Raw genomic sequence first — 26,290 nt, 5'->3', positions numbered from 1 at the left:
GGCCTGACCAACGTTACTTTGTTAATTGTCTTGTCTTACTAAATTTATGATTTGTTCAACTAGGAGAGTTCCTTTCTCGCAGCAAAATGTATATAAGCCAGAAGATTTCTGCACTGGGTAGCCAGAACATTTCTGGCTCCATAATGCATTATGTTACTGTTTTCTTTAACAGGGAATTGATCAATTAATTAATTAAATCATAAAATGTATGCATTTAGCCTGTTGCCTTTTCTTTCAAAGTTTTCAGGTCAACATGACTCTGTTACTGGGCTTATACCCCAACAGAGCCATCGGTAATACAAAAGTTTCCATATACTCCAAAATATAGCACTACTTTTTAGCTAAGACTTGTAAACAAAGTAGGTACCCATCAACTGGGAAATAGCTAAACAAATTGTGATTCATGAATGGAATGGAGTATTTCTGTGCTGTAAGAAATGATGTGTATGTTGTATATAGAGAAGCATGGAAGGAGCTACATGAGCTGATGCAGTGAAGGAAGTGGAGCCAAGAAAACAATTTACACAGTAACTACAACTATGTAAGTGGAAAGAACAATGACTCCCCCCCCAAAAAAAGCAAAAGTAAATGTAACAAAACTATAAAGCTCAAACAGGACTCAGAATGAAGAGATAGATACCCTCCGCCCACTCTTCTGTTCAGGTGGGAGGTCCACAGGTGTTACACATTGCACATGCTTCCAAGTTTTTTCAATGTACTGTCAGATGGCTGCTTTTTGTTTTCTTCTTTAAAAAATACTACTTCTTGTATGTGTTTCTGGGAAGGGAAGAGGGAGGAATATATTAGGATACTGTGGTGATGTAAGAAACATAAAATATCCATTTAAAACTTTTTTTAAAAAATGAAAAAATAAAGTTTAATATTTTAAAAACTATTGAAAAATAGGTAAGATAACTGATTTTTGAAAATTGAATAAAAGTATTGAGATGGAAATTATCTTCTGTAGGCTTACTGAACTCATCTTGGAGGAGACTCCAGTATCATACAGGATTTATTCATTGAGAATGATCTGTGCCTCAACCTGTTTCCACATGATTTTGATTTCTTCTGCAAGTTGCTGAAAACTTTTTATTCCACAAATATTGGAGATTATAAGTATCTGATATAGTAATATATATTAGAAAACATTTTAAAGTTTTTGTGAATCATTGTTGTGTCCCAGTGATTGGGGGCTGCAAGTGAGTCTGGGATAATTGTTTAATTATAATAGCATTTTTTGTTGAATTCTCCAGAAAATATTGAAGTCTGCCTTTGTAGTTATGTGGATTTGTCATCTGCCAGTCATGAAAGGTAGCAAGCTTCTGATGTATAGTTGTAGCCATTATGTCTAGTCTTGCTAGTGTAAGAAAATTTGGTGTAATTGTAGAGGTAATGAGGTGTTAATATTTAACTGTTAATGTGTTAACGGTGTTCCTTTTATGAGGTAGGAATAGGTCACCTGTGAATTAAAGGGAACAGTCTAATTGGAGAGCAAATAAATTAGCTACACCTCTGAGAGCTTCAAATATAAGCTCTAGGGAGTACAAAGGAGGCCAGGCTCAGCACTCCACTGTAGAAGAGATACCTCCTGTAAAGAGGGAGATGAGTGCCTGGAGAAAAGGAATTTCTCTCTCCTCTCCTTCCCATCCCCTATGGCATCTTATAGCAGAGTGGGAGGCACTTCATCCAGTTGTCTGAGAATTCATCAGTTTCCATAAGTGAGGGAACATAGAGCACACTCCAGACAGAAATGGATGCAGAAAGGCAATCACTCAAAAAAAGCAACTTCAAGAAAAAGGACTCTGGCAGCAGAGAAGAGAGCCTGCCATGGATTCTAGAGAATCCCTAACCCTGACAGTCCAGAGTTGAGTTGCAGTGAGATGCAGACCCTGGAACCTAGCTGAATAATCTACCGATCAGAGATGCTACAACCAAATAGAACTGCATGACTCTATGAAGAAAGAAAGGACCCTGCAGCATCAGAGTAATAAGAAGTCTTAACCACGTTTTTCCTACTTTCACTATCTACCTCCATTCATTCCTTCTGTGTGCATGGAGTGCATGTATTTATAGGAGAACGTGCCTCAGGATTATGGGAGTGGGGATGTTTTGTAGTTAGTGTTTTTACTATGCCAACTTAGTAAATTTCACTAAAAGCTAGTTGTGCCTACTGATTATTATTAAGAAGCACACAGGTAATCTCCACATCTATACACACACACACACACACACACACACATATATACACACTTGCACATAGGCACACGTGCACACACATGCACACATTCACACACACACACATACACACACACACGGTTATCCCTAGAACCTGAAGTAGCAGTTACCCTCTGATGGGGGAAGATGGTAAAGTGTGCACTGCTCTAGTTATTCAGTAGATGCTAAATTCTTGTAGCTTGCAGTGATTCATCTTACAGTGTCTATTTTGTACCATAACAATGCAAAATTCCAGATTTAAGCTGATCAGAATTGAATATGGTATGTCTACTATGTCCCTTGATCAGAATAGTCATTGTACTATATAGCCTAAATTTGCATTAGCTTTTCTTAGTAGTCACATCACATTATTTAACTATATTTGGCTTATAAGCAAACGGTTATTCATCATAAAAATTAATAGGTGAAACATCATATAAATTCTAGATATTGCTAATCAAATAACAAGGGTCACCTTTCCTATAAATCAAGGAAGAAAGAGCCCATATAAGAAGTGCTAAGCCATGTTCCTTGCTTACTTGCAGGTAACTCAGAAACAGTAGACTTGCTTACAGACCTTACTATAGAAATTCAGAGTTTGTGTAATATATATATACATCCCAGCACCAAATAGGATTCCATCTAATTCCTAGGTTTAGCCAGTCATTTCTATATTGAAATAATAATATTCATGATTCTGTCATATCACATTTTTGGGTCACCTACAAATATGACAAGCCTTCTTTGGCTTCAGGTTGTCAATAAACCACTACATCTTCTCTCTGCCAGTTGGTAGGGACCCAGGTATGATTATTCTTTAGTGCCAACCATTCAACTAATTCCAAATTTACCAAGTATACTATCTAACCAACCAGTTCTCAAACTTTTTGGTCTCAGGACCTCTTTAAAATTTTAAAAATTATTGAGTTATTCCCCTGCCCCCTGAACCTTTGTAATATAGGTTATATCATAATATAAAGTGACTAACATGTCTATACCCCTAGAACTAGAGACTCTATTGCTGGGCTTATACCCCAATGGAGCCATCAATAACACAAACATCTCCATATACTCCAAAATATGTGTAGCTGTACTTTTTATGATAGCTAAGACTTGTAAACAAAATAGATACCCATGAACTGTGGGTTATATCATAATAGATATATTACAGAAAATAGATAAATAGATGTAAATATAGATAATAGATAAATAATAGAAATTAAACCATCTTAGTATTTTTATGAAAAGTTTTATGAAAAAAGAGGAGGAGAAAGAAAATAGAGAGTAAAAATAAGATGGAGGGAATTCACAAAAAGTAATTAGAACCTTGAATGTGAATAGGATGTGTATAGCAACTCTTTGTGGTGACAAAGTACTGTAAATTGCAGGATTCCCTATCTTTTGGGGAATGGCTGAACAAGTTGTGGCATATGGTTGTGATGGAACAGTATTGTGCTATAAGAAATGATGGTCTCAATAATCTTAGAAGGGCATGGAGAGACTTACACAAAATGATCAAGACAGAGGTGAACAGAACCACAGGAACACTGTATGTAGTAACAGCAATATTGTTTTAAGAACAACTTTGAGCAACTAAGTCTGACAAATACACAAAAAATAAAGGAGATGTGAAGAAATACTATCTGAATCCTGAGAAAGAACTGATAAATAGAAGCATGTATAGAGTAATTTTACATAGGTATGCCTATTTGTATCTAAAAGTAGCCATCTCTAGAGTGGGGGGAGAGAGAATTAAAAAAGGGGAAAAAAAGAAATTTACATGCTAACTTTTTGTATGTTTGGAGGGAATTAGCAAGTTATACATGGTAGATTTGTAGTTTCATGTGCTATCACCTTTTTAAAATTTTACTGTGTCATGGAAATGCTTGTGGGGTTTTTTTATGAATTAAAAATAAAGTGATTTTTAAAAAAAGAAAAAGAAAAGAGAATCATCCTCACTGATACCCTGAAATGGTCTCATGGACCCCTGAAGGTCCCTGGATCACACTTTGAAAACTGCTAATCTAGCCTGTCTCTCTCTATCTCAGTAGAGTTTGTAAAATGCTTTCTTGAAATCTAGGAAGACTATTCTCTATAACATTTCCCTGATCTACCAGTCTATTCACCCTGTCAAAAAAGAAAATTAGGTTAGTCTAGTATGACCTGTTCTTGATGAAGTCATGCTGGCACTCCTCTCTTTTCTGGGAACCTCACCCAGACACCAGAACATCTCCTAGGATATGCTAGAATATATCCCCTCAAAGAGCTGGCACTTTCTTTGTGGAGACAAGACATAATGCATGAAAGTGTTCAACCCCAGTAAGTTCATTATTGTTTAGTCCAACCCCTCATTTTGCAGATGAAAAACACTGAGGTTTAGGGAAGTTAAATGACTTCCTGAACTTCACACAGAGAGGAAGTGGCAGATCCAAAATTCAAACCTGGGTCTCCTGGCTCCAAATCCAGAGTTTTTGTCCTTAAATCATAGCTGCCTTCTTGGCGACTGAAGGTTTCATTATGGACATCAGCCATTGTACTGTGCTCTAATACAGTGAAGCCCTCACTGACTACAAAGAAATGTAAACCTCTTGGTTTGATAGTTAATGAACCTATGCTACTGGTCACTATACTCTTCTAATTTTCTAGTACTGCTTTTTAATTTGTTCAGTTGGCTTCTCAGTGTTGCCTGAATTAATTAGATTGCTTCTGTGTCTTTTTTAAATTGATCCTATCTACAATTCATTGATTTTGATCTGTAACTGCCTAAGTCATGCTTTTTTGTTTCTGAACTTAATTCAGAAATTCACCTGGCCTGTAATGAGTTAAGTTTAGAAGTTCAGTTCTCTTGCCTCAAGGAAATCTGCTATCCTTGAAGGATTCAGGTGGACACCAGGGAATCTGGTCTGGCCTATTCTGCTATCCAAGGTAGTATGGTCCACTATGCTAAATTGGCCTTGCAGGTAGACACGAACAATAAACATTTCTTAGCAACAGGATGGAAGGAGGGGTTGTAGCGGCCCCTCATTCCTAGTTTCTAGTCATTAATATTGTTCCTCATGTCTATGATTCTATAGACTTTGTAACTAATTATACTGTTTTACATCTATGATGCTGCCTTGTGTTCTGGATATTGTGTTCTTTGGTCTATAAAAGAGATCTGTCCCCCTTGTTCAGGGTCTTAGCTCTGCTGAGGGGGCTGAGACCCCATTTACTGGCAAATTTATGCTTTGTCAATAAATTGTGCTTGGAACTTTGTGCCTCAGTTTACCTTCAGTTTGATTGTTTGATTGTAAACGTGGAAAAGCTGAGACCTGGGAAGACCACAATTTTAAAAGGTCAAGGTCTCCCACTGCATCTGAGGCCATCTCCAGTTGTCCTGACCTATGTCTTGCCACTGGATTCAGATGACTCTGGAGGAGTTAGCCCTGTCTCAGTTAAATCCAATTCACTTGCAAGTCAAGCCATCACCCTCAGACCATAAATAACAATACATTCCTCTATTAATGAGCCTGATCTAGTGCACCCCACCCTTACCTCTCTCAGTATGTACTTCAAATTGACTGTGGGCTGGCAAACCAAATAGCTAAGATTCTTAGAATTCTGTATAAAGTTAAGTGCCAAGTGAAAGACTTAAGAGTTTTCTCCTTAAATGTATGGTGTTCGTATCTAGTTCATAGATATCTTCCAAATGCTGAGTATTGTCATAGATCTGACTCCTAGATTTCTAGAAAACATATTGGGTAGAGGAGATGGCTAGAAGAGACACATGAATGTCAGAGACAGGTGACGGTAAGAATTGAGGTAAATAAATTTAAAAGCAGAACTAGAAAACCAGAAAAGCATTTTTTCTTGTTATATACCCATCTTCTGCCCTTGGCACCCCATGTTCTTCTTCATCTCTGCTTTTGCTAGTGTGGTGTCTCCTCATGAGAATTTCCTCTGTCTCTTCTTTACCCATGCAAATCCTTTAAGACTCAATTCGAACTTTTATTAAATTTAATTTATTGAAACAGTGTGGTTTGATATAACAAACATTTCCCAACAGACTTCCCCCCCCCCAAAAAATCTCCGTTACAAATTATATTCCTCTAAAAAGTTTGTTGATTAGCAGCAAGAAGGGATACATTTCTTAACATTTGACAGTACAATGCTTACAATGGCCATAATATCTGACCTCTTTGTTGCCTCTTCATGTTAACCTTATTTACACTTTTTAAGTGTGTTTTTTATTCATTTGTCTCTGCTTTCTTCACCTTGGATCACTTCACTCCATTTTTCCTGGAATTCTTTATCATTGTCATTGGAATATTTCTTAGGATACAGTATAATTCCATCATATTCAAATACCATAATTTGTTGAGCAGTTGCTGGGCAGATGTTTTGTTTCTAGCTGTTCATTATTACTAATACTGCTGCTGTGAATATTTTTATACATGTTTTTTCTTGCTGTTAATAGAGTTCTACATTTTTCATGAAACTGGACCACTTTAGCACACTGACCTCTTCAATATTATAGTCTCACATCAAAAAGTGCTTTCATTTTTTCATCTGTGATAGTTTTGTCTTCCCAGTTGTTCTTGGTGACCTTATTCTTGGCTAGTAACTTCTGTAAATAACTATGACTTCCCTCATCTAATACATTCGACTGATGTATGAATTTCTGCTTGCAGAAGTAACGTGAAGTGATGACCCAAGTTCCTGAGTGAGATTGGATCCATTTATAATACCTACTATATTACTAAAGCCACCCAGTCATACTTGGGTAGATTCCCTTCCTAAGTATAAGAAACACTTGTACCAAGTATTGTATGCCCTAACCCTTTTCTACTTGCATGTTAACTCAGCAGAATTTTCTTTGGAGTAGATCATAGCTTCTTGTAAAACTCTTAATTGGCCTATTAAAAATTCAAGAGTATCCTACCCTTGAACCATTTAAACTTTTTAAGAAGCCAAAAATAACAGTGTCTTCTTCCAACATCATTCTCAGGAAAAATTGGGCAGGATGCTCTGGGCAAGGTTGCCCCCATTTGAGATAATAATCACCTCCTAATATTGTTGTGTTACAAGAAATGCCAAGCAGATTAGTGCCTGTGATAAAGCCCTCATTTCTATAATATATAGAGAACTGAGTCAAATTTACAAAAATACAAGTCATTCCCCAATTGATAAATGGTCAAACAATATGAACAGGCAGTTTTCAGAGGAAGAAATTAAAGCTATCTATAGTCATATGAATAAATTCTCTAAATCACTATTGATTAGAGAGATGCAAATCAAAACAACTCTGAGGTACCACATCATACCTATCAGATTGGCTAACATGACAAAACAGGAAGATGATAAATGTTGGAGAAGATGTGGGAGAGTTGGAACACTAATTCATTGTTGGTGAAGCTGTGAGCTGATCCAATCATTCTGGAGAACAATTTGGAACCATGCCCAAAGGGCTACAAAAATGTGCCTACCCTTTGACCCTGCAATATCGCTTGGAGGACTGTATCCTAAAGAGATCATAAAAATGGAAAAGAGTCCTACATGTACAAAAATATTCATAGCAGCTCTCTGTGGTGGGCAAGAACTGAAAATCGAGTGGATGTCTATCAATTGGGGAATGGCTGAACAAGTTATAGTAGAAGAATGTAATGGAATGCTATTGTGCTATGAGAAATGATGAACAGGAAGACTTCCGAGAGGCCTGGAAGGACTTCTACAAATTGATGCTGAGTGAAAGGAGCAGAACCAGGAGAACATTATACACAGTAACAATCACAATGTGTGGGGACTGTTTCTGATACACTTAGTCCTTCACAGCAATGCAAGGAGCTAAAATATTCCCAAAGGATTCAAGGCAAAATGCCATCCACATCCAGAGAAAGAACTATGGAACTGCAACGCAGAATGAAGCTGAATATTTTCTCTTGTGCTTTATGTTTTGGTTTTTCTCATGGTTTCTTCCATTCATTTAATTCTTCTATGCAACGTGACTAATGTGAAAATGTGTTTAATAAGAATGCATGTGTAGAACCCATATAAGATTGCATGCCATCTCGGGGAGGGAGGGTGTAGGAGGGAGAGAAAAATCTAAGACTTATGGAAGTGACTGTAGAAAACTGAAAACAAATAAATTAATAATTAAAAAAAAAAAGAAATGACAAGCAGGATGATTTCAGAAAAACCTGGAAAGACTTACATGAATTGATATGTAATGAACAGAACAGAACATTGTACCCAGTAACAGCAATACTGTTCAATGAAGAATTGTAAATGACTTAGCTATTCTCAGCAATACAGTGAACCAAGACAATCCCAAAGGATCAATGATGAAGCACCTCCAGAGAAACAACTGCTATTGATTGAATACAGACTGAAGCATGCTATTTTTCACTTTCATTTTTTTCTTTTGAGTCTTCTTGCACAAAATGACTAATACTGGAATGTTTTACATAATTGCATATGTATAACCTATATCTGATTGCTTAGCATCTCAGGTGGGGGGGAGGGGAAGGAAGGAGAGAGGGATAGAATTTGGAACTTAAAACTCTAAATAAAAATGTTTTTAAAAATTGGAAAAAAATAATCATCCCCTAAGGATACTGAAACTATCATTCTTAGATTCTTGTACTAATTATGATAAATACAAGCTTACTATTGATATGTGCCAAGGCTGAGCTGCCCAAAAAACCAAATATGAATTTTTAAAAAACTGTCCATGAGCTCAGGCACAATGTACTCTAGTCAATTTGTACTCCCCAAACCTTCAAGGCCAAGGTGGAAGCTTTACTGATGAGTTATAACTGAAGTATGGATCTTTCTCTTTCAGTGTCTCGGTAGCACAATGGATAGAGTAAACCTGAGTTCCATTCCAGCCTTGGAAAATTACTAGCTGTGTGATCCTGGACAAATCACTTAACTCATTTGCCTCAATTTCCTCATCTATATATAATTGGAATAATAATAGCACCTACTTCAGCAGAGTTGGGAAGATCAAATGAGAAAACTGTAAAGCACTTAACACAGTACTCAGTACATAGTAAGCACTATACAAGTGTTAGCGATTATTACTATTACGTCCACAGAAAAGTGAATAGGAATAAATGGACAATGGATACTGATAGGGACTTAGAGGGAATGAATGAAAAACTGTGATATTTTATTTACTGACATTCATTTACCTAAGTGTAAATGAATATTATTGTCTACCTTGAGGTTTATTATTAATTTATAACAAATCATTCCAAATTTTAAAAAGAAAAGTTCTTTTATAAAATGCAACTTTTAAAAAATTAGGGTTATATTTCCATCCATACTACTATGTTCTTTGCATCTATTACCACTGTCAGTGTGGATCTATTCCACCTAAAACTGCCAATGAACTGTTTCTAGACTGCTTTTATCATCTGGTGTTAAGTCTGGTCCTATAACAACAGCAGACATTTAAATTATACTTTGTGCTTTGCAAAGTGCTTTACATAAGTTACTTCAATTGATACTCACAGCTCTTGAGGTAAGCAGTTACAGGTGTTATTATCCCCATTTTACACTGGAGAAAACTGAAGTTGAGAGAGAGGAAACTGAGTGACCTGCAGAGACTCACACAGCTAGTAAGTGGTTCTGCTAAAAGAGAATTCAGATTCAATTTTTCACAACTCTGAGACCTTTATTCTACCCACTGTGGCACACTACCTCCAATAGAAAATTCACTTATAAATTCAGTGAGCTAAAAATTTAAATTCTGATCTACTGGTCTTGTACTCTGGCTTCCCTCCATTTCAAAACTCTTCTTGGAACTAGTGAGGCTAGTGATCTCCAATCTTAGCCGGAAGCTGACCTTTTAGCAACATCTATGTCCTTATATTGCAGTGGAATAACGATATTCATAATAACGTGGAACTAATCCTGCAACTATTTTGTCAATATGGGAAAGATGCTCTGCATCCTCCTTTTTAACTCACATATTTGTTGAATAAGATTTCAGAAGGAATGAAGCTGCTTCTCTGACATCTTTACCAGTATTTACTCTCCATCAAAATGGAGCGATGGAAATAGACCTTGATGGCTTCCTTTAACCAGAGCCAACACAAAACTGATCTCTCCGCCCTTTCTTATCCTGGAGGCAGCAAGTAAATAAACTATGTTTATGAAACAAATGCCTTGGAAAACAACGTGAAGTCAGACACAGATGTCAAAGAAAAATATAGGGCACAAGGTCCAGTAAACTAGAAAGAGAAAAACAAAGGCTGCGTGGATAGCTAGAAGTTAGGAAGAGTTAAAAGTGGAAATGAGGGAAATGTTTTGTAAAAGGGTAATAATTGTAAAAGGGTGAGTCAGCAAGTTTTGTGAGCTCAGCAGACGCCGGGCGGAATGAGTGTAAGAGCACTGCAACATTTTAGCAGTGGATACATTTTGACTGAAACTTACAAGTGTTAGAAGATGAGAAAGCGGATGATCCAGGCTGGGCTTGTCCAGTCTGTCCTTGATGGTTTTCAGGATAGTGGTGGTGAAATTTATGTGGGTAAATCATTAATTGTGTAGAATTGTCTGACCAGGAAAAAATCCAGTTCCTATTACCTAATAATTATAACGTAAATAACGGCTACAATGAAGTCATTTACATTCCTCGTAGTTACATGAGGAAAGAAAGTGACTTGGAAAATGGGGACCAGGGTTGCTACTGGCAGTATTCCAGCGTAAGACGAGGGGGACTCCCTGCCCGATGAGAGAAGGGGCCTCAGTACATCATCATAACTTTTCCCCAATTGAATGCAGCCTTAAAATACTATGGACGATTTTCCTATACGGCTCCAGAAGTTGGGTGTCTCGCCAACTCTATGACTTATTACGTCTAAAAGTCAGGCAGACAAAAGGGGATAAAGGACTTACACAGGAAAAAGGCCATTTTCAAAGAATGATTACCAAAAATATTTAAATGTGCCTCCACACTGAAATAAAATAAAAGCAGCCCTAAAAAATTATTTTAGCCTCTTCTGCTTTTAAAAAGAATCCCGATAGAAAAGACTGAAGGAAAAGGAACTGCTAGTCATAGAAAAAAACAAAAATAAAAGGAATAGACGCAGAGAAGGAAGTACGGTTCCACAAGAATTTGCAAACTGCAAAACCACACGCCGGTCCCCGCGGCGCCCGCCACCTCCCATCCATCGTTTGGCGATAGATCGGTCGCCCCTGCCAGAGTGGGCGCTCGATGGCTCGGCGGCTGGCTAGTGAGGCCTGCAGAGCAGCCCAGCCCGGGGGCTCCCCTCCATCTCCCGCACACTCTTGCTCGCGGGCTCCCGGCTTCCCCGCGCGCCACTCCTCCTCCTCGACCCCCCGGACCGCTCGCGACCCCTGCGGGCCCCGCCCCTGGCCGCGCGCCCCCGCGCCTGCGCCTGCCGGTCTGTCTCGGTCTAGCTGTGCCTTGGTGGGTCAGTCCGGTCCCCGCTCGGGTCCCGCCAGCCTGAGGAGCCGGTAAGGTGCCGGGACGGGACGGGGCTGAGGACGGGGCTGAGGACGGGGCTGAGGACGGGGCTGGGCTGGGAGGCTCCGGGAGGGGCGGGTGCTGCGGCTCGTCCGGATCCGGAGCCTTGTCCGGGGCTGGAAGGTGTGGGCGCGGACTGGGGTCCGAGTCTGACCAGGGTGGGGGGCACAGAGTGGGCGAACCCCCCTCCTAGAGAGCTTGGAAGCCCCCCAGGGAATGACGGTGCCCGGCGCTGCCAGTCCCGCCGGGCTGTGCGCACTGGCACAACAGGTAGGCGCTGCCCGCGGACTCTGTGCCTGCCCAGGACTCCTGCGGGCGGTTAGCCAGGACTGCAGGGCAGGGCAGGGCAGGGCCCCCGGCCCCGGAACCCGCCCCAGCCGGCTGCGGCACCGATGCCATCCAGCCCAGACGTGCTTCATCTCCTAAAAGGAGCCCAGGGAGGTGCCATGCGCCCCGATAAACCCGCTGAATCTGCGGGAGAGAGCGGGTGTAAACTTTTCCCAGAAGTTAGGGGTTTTCTCCGCAGTCACCAGCCTACCTTCTATCACTGCCAGCCCAATTGTAAGTAGTTATTAACTGCTTTGCCAACTCCAGAGTTGGATATAATGACCAGTAACTGTAACAAGGCGCGCCTCGGGCGAGATAGTGTAACTTTCCTGTAACTGAACTGTTAGATACACTGAGCTCTTGGGGGCTTTTATTACAAGTCGTTGTATCATATTTGTAGAACGTGATATCATGACGGTAAAGTTTTAGAAATAGTCCTTTTGCCATTCTGGCTTTGAGAAAGAAGTGGCACCTAAGCTTGGAGGATAAGAATTAGGTTTTTAAATGATTGATTTGTATTTTGACAAGTGTTTTTTGGGATGTCATGGTACATCATGGCAAAGCTAGAGATAGAGCTAGAGCTGAGCTTTTGCCCTTCCCTGTTTTGTTTTATTTCTTATTGTTATGAATTTAACGGGCATCCGCAGGGTAAATATTTATACAGAGAACAGAGAGGATTAAGTAGCTGTGGTTCCAACATTTGTTCTGCTTGTTTCTGGCCCCTTCTAACACTGTTCACTAGTTTGGATTTTTAGAAAAATGTCCTGCTGCAGTTTGAGGGGGAGGGTCCCATCACCCCATCAGTTGGGTTCTCTATTCTTTTTGGAAGGGATATCATTATCACTACCTCCCCAATCCCCCCCAAGATCTGCTACCCTATCTGGAAAAACTCAGAGCCCTTCTTTGCAACAATTATTGTCAAGCAAAGCAAATTACATTGGCCCGTTTTGTGCTTCACCTCCTTGCCAAGAGAGGGGAAGCATGATTCATCTTCAGTCTTCTGGAGTGGTGACTGATGGTTGCATTGATCAGAGTTTTTAAGCCTCTAACAGTTGTTTTCCCCTCCAATATTGTAATCCTCCTTTAACCTGGTTCTCCTCACTTAACTCTGCATCATAGAAGACCTCCCCAATTTCTCTGAATGTGTTCATTTTACCATTTCTTAGACTAATATTCTGTTACCTTCATATAACATAATTTGTTCAGCAATTCTCTAATCCCTTCATGTATTTGTGATGCAGGTCAGATTCTGTTTGTGAATGTGTTTGAATATGTTTATATTATATGTGAATGATCATAATGTGAATGAATGTGTTTATATTATAAAAATTATCAAACCTTATTTCTTTCAGATAGATATCGAAAATATAGGCATTGCTTTTGGGGCTCTTTATTTAAAAAAAACTTTTACAAACTAATTTTTATTATAAACTTAGTGATTGCCGACTAACAACTGTTGTAATTAAATGGAGCATGGGACTTGGAAACAGGAAGACTCAAATTGTGATATTTACTAGCTTAAATGCCTCAATTCCAACAACATTAAATTTATATGATCATAGTTTTAGACAGGAAGAGACCTTAGAGGCCATCTACTGAATATACTCTCCTTTTCTTCCCCTCCATTTTACAGATGAAGAAACTGAGATACTTAGATTCCAAAGCTAGGGCTACTGCTGTTCCCTAGTGCCTTGCCAGTACTAGATTTTATAACTTTCTTATTTTTGCTGTTCTAGTAGCTATAAAGTGGTGTGGGGTAATAATACTTTTATTCTGGACTAAATATGTTTCTCCTGATTTTGGCGATATCTGTAAAGTAGGGAATATTCTGATCACTGGTTTTTCATTCAACAAATATTTCAGAGTATCCCTCATGAATCCTGGAGGAATAACAGTAAAAGGTGACACAGTCTCTGCCCTGAAAGAACTAAATGGGGAATGATGAGGATAAAGAAAGGTCCAGATAAAGTGCTAATAGATAAGTAAAATGAGGCCTGGATCCAATTGGGCCTGAGTCCTAGTCTAGTATCTTATCCCCTGAATTAGTTTTCATATTATTTCTAAATACTAAACATTACAAAAGAAGAAATGGGCCACTTCAGAATTTTTGTTCACCCTGATTTGTAAAAGTCAGAACTCAAAATGACAGTTATTTCTGTATTTTAAAAAAGTATATCTTTTTTTTTTAATTTAACTTTTAACATTTATTTTCACAAAATTTTGGGTTACAAATTTTCTCCCCTTTTATCCCCTCCCCCCCCCCAAACCCAAGCATTCTAATTGCCGCTGTGACCAATCTGCTCTCTCTTCTATCCTCCTTCTCTGCCCTTGTCTCCGTCTTCTCTTTTGTCCTGTAGGGCCAGATAGCTTTCTTTACCCCTTAACCTGTATTTCTTATTTCCTAGTGGTAAGAACATTACAGTTGATCCTAACACTTTGAGTTCCAACTTCTTTAGCTCCCTCCCTCTCCACCCCTTCCCTTTGGAGGACAAGCAATTCAATATAGCCAAATCTGTGTAGTTTTGCAAATGATTTCCATACTAGTTGTGTTGTATAGGACTAACTATATTTCCCTCCATCCTATCCTGTCCCCCATTACTTCTATTCTCTTATGATGCTTTCCCTCCCCATGAGTGTCGACCTCGGATTGCAATCTCCTCCCCATGCCCTCCGCTCTATCCTCCCCCCCATCCTCCCCCCCACCCTGCTTGTGCCCTTGTCCCCCACTCTCCTGTATTGTGAGATAGGTTTTCCTATCAAAATGAGTGTGCATTTTGTTCTTTCCTTTAGTGGAATGTGATGAGAGTAGACCTCATGTTTTTCTCTCACCTCCCCTCTTTATCCCTCCACTAATAAGTCTTTGCTTGCCTCTTTTATGAGAGATAATTTGCCCCATTCCATTTCTCCCTTTCTCCTCCCAATATTTCTCTCTCACTGCTTGATTTCATTTTTTTTTTTAAGATATGATCCCATCCTCTTCAATTCACTCTGTGCACTCTGTCTCTATGTATGTGTGCGTGTGTGCATGTGTGTGTGTGTAATCCCACCCAGTACCCAGATACTGAAATGTTTCAAGAGTTACAAATATTGTCTTTCCATGTAGGAATGTAAAGAGTTCAACTTTAGTAAGTCCCTTATGACTTCTCTTTGCTGTTCATCTTTTCATGCTTCTCTTCATTCTTGTGTTTGAAAGTCAAATTTTCTTTTCAGCTCTGGTCTTTTCATCAAGAAAACCTGAAAATCCTCCATTTCATTGAAAGACCATTTTTTCTCCTGAAGTATTATACTCAGTTTTGCTGGGTAGGTGATTCTTGGTGTTAGTCCTAGTTCCTTTGACTTCTGGAATATCCTATTCCATTCCCTTCAATCTCTTAATGTAGAGGGTGCTAGATCTTGTGTTATCCTGATTGTATTTCCACAATACTTGAATTGTTTCTTTCTAGCTGCTTGCAATATTTTCTCTTTCACCTGGGAATTCTGGAATTTGGCCACAATGTTCCTAGGAGTTTCTCTTTTTTGGATCTCTTTCATGCGGTGTTCTGTGGATTCCTTGAATATTTATTTTGCCCTCTGGTTCTAGAATCTCAGGGCAGTTTTCCTTGATAATTTCATGGAAGATGATGTCTAGGCTCTTCTTTTGATCATGGTTTTCAGGTAGTCCCAGAATTTTTACATTGTCTCTCCTGAATCTATTTTCCAGGTCAGTTGTTTTTCCAATAAGATATTTCACATTAGCTTCCATTTTTCCAATCTTCTCGCTATGTTCTGTGATATCTGTCTTTCTCACAAAGTCCTTAGCGTCCATCTGTGCCATTCTAGTTTTGAAAGTACTATTTTCTTCAGTGAGCTTTTGAATCTCCTTTTCCATTTGGCTAATTCTGCTTTTGAAAGCATTCTTCTCCTCATTGGCTTTTTGAACCTCTTTTGCCAATTGAGTTAGGCTAGTTTTCAAGGTGTTAATTTCTTCAACATTTTTTTGGTTCTCCTTTAGCAGGGAGCTGATCTGCTTTTCATGCTTCTCTTTCATCCCTCTCATTTCTCTTCCCAGTTTTTCCTCCACCTCTCTAACTTGATTTTCAAAATTCTTTTTGAGCTCTTCCATGGCCTGAGCCCATTGGGTGGGCTGGGACACAGAAGCCTTGATTTCTGTGTCTTTGTCTGATGGTAAGCATTGTTCTTCCTCATCAGAAAGGAAGGGAGGAAATGTCTGTTCTCCAAGAAAGTAGCCATCAATAGTTTTATTTCTTTTGCCTTTTCTGGGCATTCTCCCCAGCCAGTGACTTGACCTCTGAATATTCTCCTCACACCCACCTCGCCTCCTGGTCCTCCCAGCCAGCGTTTGGGGACTGGGATTCAAATGCTGCTTCCCGCCTTAGGGCTTTTGGTGGGGGCAGGGCTGCTATTCAGTGTGAGAATTAAGTTCAGGTGGTCAGGTCAAGGGCAGGGCCGCCTCTCAGGCTCAGTTCCTTCAGGGGGTTTATGTACAGACCTTCCACAATGGATCCAGGCTCCCACCCGCTTGGGGAACCCCTGTCTGCAACCGCCTCTCAGCTTCTATCTTCCGGGGGGGCCCGAGCCATGGGGGCACCCCACTCCCCTCTCGACCCGCCAAAGAGACTCTCTCACCGACCCCGTCACCTGTGGGTGGAGGGGCTTGTGCCGCCTCTGGAGATCCCGTCCCTGAAGCCTGCTCGGATCTGTACCTCTCGGAGCCGAGGCCGCCGCAGGTCTGGGCTGGGCTCCGCGTCTGCAGCGCGACGGACCTTTTGCGAGAGGTTTGCAGGTCCCTCTGTGGGTGGAGGGACCCGCGTGGCCGCTGGAGATCCCGTCCCCATAGCCCGCTCGGATCTTTTTCTCACGGTGTCGCGGCCGCTGCAGGGCTGCACTCAGCTCCCAGTCCCGGCGCCCAGTCCGCAGCTCGAAGGACCCCCCGCGAGAGGTTTGCAAGTCTCTCCGGAACAGAAATCTCTCTCGCTCCAATATTCCGTGGCCTCTGGGTGCAGAATTCACTGTGAGTTGGTCCCCTCTAGCCGTTCTGTGGGTTGTGGGTTCGGAGCTATGTGTATGTGCGTCTTTCTACTCCGCCATCTTGGCTCCGCCCCCTCTAAAAAAGTATATCTTATCAGGAAGTGACTTAATGAGATTATTTCATAAGTGACTGAACCTATGTAATAATTTGTAATTAAAATAAAAGGTAGTGCAATATTTCTACATGTGAAATTAATCAGCTAACATTTATTACCTACTTTTGGTACAACAGGAACTATGCTAAGTTTTGGGGCAGATGACATGTAAATAATTAGAAACATACAGGATATGTACAAAATAAATAGAAGGTCAGCTCAGAGGGACAGGTAACTAAAATAGCTAGAGAGGTGGCCAGGGAAGAGACTAGGAAAGGCCTTCTTCAGAAGGTGGGATTTAAGCTGACACTTTAAAAAATAGCTAGAGAGGTGGCCAGGGAAGAGACTAGGAAAGGCCTTCTTCAGAAGGTGGGATTTAAGCTGACACTTTAAAAAATCCAGGAAACTAAGAGATAAGGATGAGAAGGAAGAACATTCCAGATAAGGGGGTGGGGAGGGTGGAGCAGCTATTGCAAAGCCATGGCTTCAGGAGATTTAATATGTGTGTGAGGAACAGCAAGGAGACCAGTGTAGCTGGATCATAGAATTGAGATGAGTAAAATGTAAAAAGTATAAGGGGAGGAAGGGGCTTGATTATGAAATCTTAAATGCCAGACAGAGGACTTTATATCTGATCCTGGAGTAATAAGGAGTGACTGGAAATTATTAGGGGAGAGGGGTGAATGACATGATTAGATCTCTACTTTAGAAAAATTATCTTGGCAGTTTGAGTAGAGGATGTATTGGAATGGGGAGACACCTGAAGCAAGAAGACCAATTCGAAGGCTATTACAATGTGTTAGGCACTAGTTCTAGGGATCTGAATTAGAGTTGTGGTAATGTGAGAAGAGAGAGGTAGATATATAGTAAAGATATTGCGAATGTAGAAATGACAAGGAATTTGGCAATGGATTTGACTAGGAGAGGATAGTGTGAGTGAAGAATCAAAGTTGATCCCTGGATTACAGACTTGAGTAACTTGGAAGATGCCTGGAATGCCCTCTATCCTTATCTTCCACCAGAGACTTCCCTGGCTTTCTTCAAGTCCCAATTAAAATCTTCCACAAGACGCCTTTCTCAACTCCTCTTAATTCTGGTGCCTTTCCTCTTTTAATTATTTCCTATTTTTCCTGTGAGTGGCTTGTTTGTACGTATTGTTTATTTGATTGTGAGCTCTTTGAGGGCATGCACTGTCTTTTCTTTTTCCATCCCCAGTACTTATCCCTGAGATTGGCTGATAGTAGGCACTTAATGTTTGGCTGACTGACTGAACTAGTGCTCTTGGCAGTAGTTAAGAAAGTTCAGAATAGGGGACATTGTAAGGGGAAAGATATATTCTGTTTTAGGTATTGTTGAATTGGAGATGCCTACTGTTCGTTCAGTTTGAGATGTCCAGAAAGCAGTTGATAATACTGTACCCTTCGAAGGGAGACTAGGCCTGGGTATATAAATATGAGAATCATTTGCATAAAAATAATGATTGAACTCTTGAAAGCCAATGAGATGATCCAGTGAGATAATATAGTGAGAAAAGAGGAGAAGGCCTAGGACGGACTTGGATATCCATGACTAATGGGTGTGGCAAGTACACAGAATCAGCAAAGGAAATTAAGAAGTGGTTGGACAGGCAGAGAGTTAAGAGAGAACAGTGCCTGGAAAACCTGAAGGGGAGAAAGGATACAGGAAACAAACGATCACCAGTCCCAATTACTGAAAGGAGGTTAAGAAAGATGAGGATCCAGAATAGGTTATTAGATTGAGCACTTAAGAGATAATTAACAACTTTGGAGAAATACTTTTTTGCTGTCTATATCTGTTATGCTAGGTATTCTACAGTCCACGTATTTAGATGGAGTTGCATTTCTAAGTATGGAGATAACCACAGTAATAATTTTCTCTGTAAGTCAATTTTTATTGTTGGTTGTATGTTTGTGAACATCAGTATTTTAAATGATTATAAGCTCCTTTAAAGCAAATTCTATGTCATATATATCTTTCTACAGTGTGCTGTAATAGAGAGTTGAACTTAAGAGATCTGCCTTTGAAACTGTGTGACCATAGGCAAGTCACTGAACCTCTGGAGGTATCAATTTTTTAATGGATATAATACTTGTAGTATTTACCTCCCAAGTTGTTTCAAAGATCAAATGAAACTATGTATAAAGTGTTTTGCAAACCTTTATTATATAAACATCAGCTTCGTTCTTTGTTGAATGAATGAAAGTTTTTATTATGGCATTTTATTATTGGCATGTTAAATTGACTGTTTTTGTCTAAAATTTGTAGACTAACAACTTCTAAAAAATTAAGACGTCCAGGTCATAAATTAGCCATAAACTTTAACAAGTTACCTTTCCTTGAAACTTTTGTTCAAGAACTGCACTAAATAAAATAATTTTAGGCCTATAATTATTCAGTATAACCCTCTTAATTTTATAGTTTAGGAAACTATGGACCCAAGAGGCATATATTGTAGAAGTTGTTCTTGTTGTTCTGGCATTTTGGATTCCTGGTGATGCCCTTTGGGGTTTTCTTGGTAAAGATTCTGCAGTAGTTTGCCATTTCCTTCTTCAGCTCATTTTACAGATGAGGAAACTGAGGCAAACAAGGCTAAGTGACTTGCCTAGGGTTATACAGTGTGAGGCTGATTTGAACTCAGGTCTTCCTGACTCCTAGCTGCCCATTGTGGAAATAATATTTTCTAAATAATGTCTGTAAAACCTAAAGCTGAGATTTTTTGGTCTTTTGAAAATAGGAAAAGTCATTGTGAACATGAAATCCTACTTGTATGTTCAATAGGATCAGAGTAATAAATCTGAGCTCTAAATAACCATCCAGCTGAATTAAAGATTTCAGACTAGAAGCAAGTATCCCAAATTACTTACTCTAAAATAGTAACAATAAAAAAATTTCTACAGCTTGAAAAAGGCATAATGTTGATATGCCAAAAAGTACGGTTGCTGTTAGTCTGTTGAAGACATTGGAACCTGTCATATGATACTGAGAGAAGGAAAACTTCTGAGGGTAATTCCTAAATATTAAAGCCTTGAATATGCTTACATTTCCTTAAGGACTCAATTAAAGTACTATCATTAGTGAATAAAATGCTTCTTAGATGTACTTTCTCAGTAAAGCAATTGTTTTTTTTTAAGTGCTTCTACTTTTTAATTTCCAACATCTTTACCTCTTTTTGCTTTAGCTTCCTGGTCTATAAGTATGACATGAAGGACCCAGCTACATTGGTTGACTTAGTGTATTTTTTTTTATCCGCAAAGGAAATAGGTTGAAATTTTTTGTTTCAGAGGTAAAATTGTAATAAAATTTTGTGTCAGTTAGTAGTCTTGGTCCTTCTAGTGCTGAATGTGGAATTTGAACTTAGATCTCTAAAATATTTTCCAATTCTCAATCCTGTGTTCTTAAATATATATACGTTAAAATCCCCACACAATAGAGTTCTGTTTAATCACATGTTAGGGGACAGGGCACTCTTTGGAAGTGAAGTTTTCAGATAACTCAAATTTATCCTTCAAATATCTAATCTTTTTAAAAATGTAATTATTTTAATGGAAATCTGTAACATGCAGGTGTCCCAATAACTGTTAAAACTTAGGACTTCACTAAGACTTTTTATACACTCTTTATTAAACATTTCTGTACCTTCTTGAGCATATTTAATAAACACTGAACATATTTTAATCTTTTCACCCATATTAATGAGATCAGATTATAGAATCATAGATGTAGAGTCAGAAGGTACCTTAGAGGTCAAATCTTGGTTCTTCATTTTACAGATAAGGAAACTGAGACCCAAAGAGGTTAAAATGGCAGGCTCAAAGAAATCTTAACTAGTAAGTAGTAGAGCCAGGATCCATTGTTGCTTTAAGTATATGGCCGAAGTAAATTTTTGGGAGAGGTGAACCTCATCATCATCTTATGTAACATTTTACCTGGAAGATATATCCCGAATAGATTCCTGAAGACTAATTTCTATATGTAGAGTGGCCCAAATACAAGAAAATATGATAGCGTTAAAAAAAAAGCTTCTTAGCTTTTCTTTTACATTTTCATTTCCAAATTCTCTCTCCATCCACCCCCTCCCCCACCCATTGAGAAGGCAAACAATAAGATATCAATTATGTGTGTGAAGTCATGTCAAACTTATTTCTATATTAGCCAGGTTGCAAAAAAAAAAAAAAGGCATGAAATAAAGTATACTTCAGTCTACACTTTGGGGGTGGATAGCATTTTTCATCAACAGTCCTTTGGGAATTATCTTCGTCATTGTATTCATCAGAGTAGCTAAGTCTTCACAATTGATCATCATAATATTACTGTGTTCCCCTGGTTCTCCTCACTTCACTTCGTACCATTTTATATGTCTTCCCAAGTTTTTCTGAAACCAACCCCCTTGTCATTTTTATAGTATTTCAACACAATCACATACCACAATTTGTTCAGCCATTGCCCAATTGATGGACATCCCTTCTATTTCCAGTTCTTTGCCACCACAAAAAGAATAGGTCCTTTTGCTTTTCCTTTGGTCTCTTTGGGATACAGACTTAGTAGTGGTATTGCTGAGTCAAAGGGTCTGCAGTTTTATAACCCTTTGGACCTAGTTCAATATTGTTCTTCAGAAAGGCTAGACCAGTTCACAACTCCACCAGCAATGTATTAGTGTACCTATTTTTCTACATCCCTCCAGTACTTGTCATTTTCTTTTTATGTCACATTAACTAATCTGATAGGTATGAGGTGGCACCTTAGAGTTGCTTCAGTTTGCATTTCTCCAGTCACTGGAGAAATTTAAACCTTTTTTCATATGATTATTGATAGTTTTGATTTTTTCTTCTGAAAATTGCCTTTTATATGTTAACTTTCTTATTAACATTTTTGAAAGAAACTTTTTTTGCTGTATTCATTTTTGTCTAGGAGTTTAGGAATGTGTTGGGAAGGTGAGAGGCTTAAACTGTGGATTGCAAATATGTGTACTTATGTTCTTCTTGCTTATAATAGTAAAGTGGAATTAAATGATGTGTAACAATGCAACCAACATTTTAGGATTTAGAGTCTTAGAAGACGTGTATTTTTGCCTTAACTTACATCCAGATTAGGTACAAATAAAGGTATTTCTTGCCCGTAATCTTTTTCTCCGATAATAATATACTTGCTTCATGTCAGTTATTGAATGCAGAAGGTACCAACAACCTAGCTACCTTTAGCAGTCATGGCTAAGTCAATTCAGGGGAATTTTAAGTGGAAAAAATAGATTGTTAACTCTTTTGTTTGTTTCACAGGTATTTATCCATTGTGTCAGGAATCTATGACCAAGGGCCCTTCAGTCTTCCTTGTTAGATATTATTGTACCACATTAACTAACTTTTTAGTATGGCCTCTCACTCCTAAACTTCTTTTTTAATAAAGATAAACTGTTTAATGATACAGTAACTTCTGATGACAGTGAGTACATTTCATATCACCTCACCAAAAGGTTGCCTTTTAAAACAACTAGCAAATGGTTAAAAATCAATATGAATATTTCTAAGACAATATAGTTAGAACAACAATACATTAATGCTGGAGGGCTGGGGAGGATGGGGATAAGGAGTAGAATAAAGGAATAGTAAGTCTATTGGTGTTAATTATGAAAAAACTTCTTGGAAGAGATAAATATGTCATTGAATTTTGAAAAAATGGACATGCCTGTAGAAAGTTTAACAAGGTATCCCAGATAGGAGGATGAAAATGCTGGTTTGATGTTGGAAGTTAAGATGTATATAGGAAATAGCAAGTAAATTGTTCTAGAGATTAGGGAATAAAGTTTGTTGTGTTGTTTTTTTTTTAAAGCAACCTAGCGATTTTTAAGAGAGATTTTTAATGATAACATTGATTTTTATGCCACCTACGTTTTATCTCTGAATTCTTCACATTACCCCTTGTCAGTGAACCATCCTTATGACACAGAATTTTTAAAAAGAGGAAAAAATAGAGGGAGCAACTCAGCCTAACTCTCCCAACATTACCCTCCAAACAACTTTAAAATAATGCCTCAAATGGAATTCTCGAGTGATAAGAGTCAACAAAAGGTCAAGGTGAGACATTTTTTCTAGCCCAAGACAATTTAGGAGGTCATTAGAACCCTGTTGCATTGCCCATACTCAATTCCAGGTCTCAGTTCAGACAGAGTAGCACTTGTGTGGTCATTCACAATGAACAGGGAGGGACTCTGATGACAGTTACAATGTAGAGAGGAGCACTAACATTTGTGACTGCAGGAGAGTAGGGTCCCTTCCTGAGCAAATGTCAGAGTGCGGACCAGGAGAGCAGTGACTACATTTCTCCCAGATCGCACCAGCTTGGAAACACCAGAAATTTGCATACCTTCAAAACTACCCTTGGAAGCAACAATGCAGAAAAGCTCAAATTTGGGCTACTTCCTCAAGTGAGCAGAACCCAACTTAAAGTTCAGGGTCAAAAGATAAGCTGGAAAAATGAGCAAACAACAACAAACCATAAAAGGCTACTGTGGTGGCAGTAAAGATCAGGACACAAACTCAGAAGATGACAGCATGATAATAGGTCCTATCAAGGATTCCTAGACAAGTTAAAGTGGTAAAGGAATAATTGGGAAAAGAAATGAGAATGATACAAGAAATTATGAAAAAAAGAGTTGATAGCTTGACAAAAGAAACACCTCTCCCCAAAAAAACCTGAAGAAAATAACACCTCAAAACCAGAATTAGTCAAGTAATAAAAAGAGGTACAAAAATGAACTGAAGAAAACAATGCCTTCAAAAGCAAAATAGTACAAATGGGAAAGGAGGTACAAAAATTTGCTGAAAAAAAAAGGTCTCTTTTAAGGTAAAATTGGCCAAATAGAAAAGTTACAAAAGCTCACTGAAAAAGACAATCCCTTAAAAATTAGAATTGGTTCTAAGCCAATGACTAATAATTTTTTTAAAAGTCAAAAGAATGAAAGAATAGGAGAAACTGAAATATCTCATCAGAAAAATAACTGACCTGGATTATAGATGGAGGAGAGATGATTTAAGTATTGGACTGCCTGAAAGCCATGAGCAAAGAAGGAATCTAAACAATATATTTCAAAAAATTATAAAGGAAAACTGCCCTGATATCTTTCAATCCAGAGGGCTAAATAGAAAGAAAGAATCAATCAAGATCATCTCCTAAAAGAGATTCCAAAATGAAAACTCCCAGAATGTTATAACCAAATTTCAGAGTTCTAAGGTCAAGGAGAGAATGTTGCAAGCATGGAGAAAGGTAATTTAAATATTGTGGAACCATGAAGATTTGGCAGCTTCCACCTTGAAGGAGCAGAGGGCTTGGAATAAGAAGTTCTGGAAGACAAAAGAATTAGGGTTACAACCGAGAGTAGTCTACCCAGAAAAAAATTAATATAATAATGCTTCAGGGGGAAAAATGGACATTTACTAAAATAGAGGAATTTCAAGCATTCCTGATTAAAAGACCACAATTGAATAGCAAATTTGACATTTCAAACACAAAACTCAAGAGAAGCATAAAAAGGCTAACGTGAAAGAGAAATCAGACTCAATAAGGTTAAACTGTTTGTATTCCTGTATGGGAAGATGATACATGTAACTCCTAAGAACTTTGTCATTATTAGGGCAGTTAAAAGGAGTCTACGTAGAGGGTGTATGATTTGATTATATTGGGATGATCTCAAAAAAACAACATGAAGAGAAAAAAAGGGTGATGCACTGAGAGAGTAGGGAAGGGTAAGGAACACTGGGGAAAATTATCACGCAAAAGAAGCATAGAAGGAGGAGCTTTTACAGTGTGTGTATTGGGGGAGAGGGAATTGGGCATGAAATGGGCAATGCTTGAACTTCACATCAGAATTTGTTCAAAGAGGGAAGAATAAACACATACACACGCTCAGTTGGGTATAGAAATCCTCTTATTCCACAGGAAAGTAGGAGGGAAAAAGGATAAGGTGATAAAAGAGAGATTGGAATAAGGAGGCAATGGTCAGAAGCAAAAGCAGAGAATAAACAGAAAAGTAATCAATATAAATTCACCCATAAAACAGAAGCAGAAAGCAATGGATTGGAAACCAGAATCCAACAATAACATTCTGTTTAGAAGAGACATACTTGAAACAGAAGGACACACAGTTCAAATAAGGGGCCAAGGTATTCAGCTGAAGTAAAAAACAAAACGCAAGGGTGGCAATCATGAGATCTTGGATACAGAAGAAGCAAAAATAAACCTAATTAAAAAGAGAGAAGCAAGGAAACAATATTTTGTCAAAAGGTGCCATAGACAATGAAGTAATCAAATTTTAAAGCAAGTTTCTCAGATAAAGTTTTCATTTCTTAAAAATATGGGGAACGGAGTGAGTTTTTTTAAATCCATTCAATAGTTGATAAATGATCAAAGGATAGGAACAGGTAGTTTTCAGAAGAAGAAACTAGAGCTATCTGTCATGAAAAAAATGCCCTAAACCACTACAAGATGAAAATTAAAACAACTTTTAGGTACCACCTATCAGAAATGACAAATGCTGGAGGGAATGTGTTACTTTGTACTTTTGGTTCTCTTAATATGTACCTGGGAGGGGAAAAAAAGATGTTTTGTGCTTGGCATAAGTTCTTAACTTAGAATTGAAGCAACCATTTAAAATATTTTAGGTACATATATCTCTACCTTTAGAGCCAAGGCCTCTTTTAAGAAGCCTTCTTTTACAAAGGTAAGCACTTTTCTTTTTCTAGTTAGATTTTCTTTAGCCTTTAGTTATAAGCATCTTTGTTCTAAGTTCCAGTATCTAATCACACTGTTAGAGGTATACAATGTTGTAAAATATAATAGATACTTATTAGGCACCTAAACTACCACTTACTAGACTAGTTCTCTGGCAGATAAAAAGTTTCAATAAGATACAATCCCTACTTGAGTTTTCTGTATTGAGAGTCAGATTGACTTGTTTTGGGGTTTCTGGGAACCCCAGAATGTCAGGGTGCAGGGTGGTGTCCACCTGCAATGAATTCAAACCTTCCAGTCAGGGGGCAAATTTTATTGTAATGACCAATAGAAGTAGACAGGGTTACTAGTGAACCTGCAATTTACTGGGGGTGAGACTGAAGCTTATATACAAAAGGGCCTGTGAAAGGAT

At 38.6% G+C, this 26,290-nt stretch overlaps 1 protein-coding gene across 5 annotated transcripts in view; it reads left to right on the top strand.

Moving 5' to 3' along the window:
* Positions 1–11,464: 11,464 nt before the first annotated feature.
* Positions 11,465–26,290, top strand: part of HEATR5A (HEAT repeat containing 5A) — a 191,993-nt gene continuing 177,167 nt past the window's right edge. For 3 of the 5 annotated variants that reach the window (XM_072622526.1, XM_072622524.1, XM_072622523.1), the window contains exon 1: positions 11,466–11,676. The gene's annotated coding sequence lies outside the window, so the exon portion shown is untranslated. Of the gene's footprint in view, positions 11,677–26,290 lie in introns of all 5 variants that reach the window. The other 2 variants (XM_072622527.1, XM_072622525.1) reach the window with 2 other exon arrangements.

The sequence above is a fragment of the Notamacropus eugenii genome, chromosome 7, assembly GCF_028372415.1.
Source record: "Notamacropus eugenii isolate mMacEug1 chromosome 7, mMacEug1.pri_v2, whole genome shotgun sequence".
Classification (NCBI taxonomy): Eukaryota; Metazoa; Chordata; class Mammalia; order Diprotodontia; family Macropodidae; genus Notamacropus; species Notamacropus eugenii.
The sequence above is the reverse complement of the archived record's forward strand: the minus strand, read 5'-3'. Positions and strand labels throughout refer to the sequence as shown.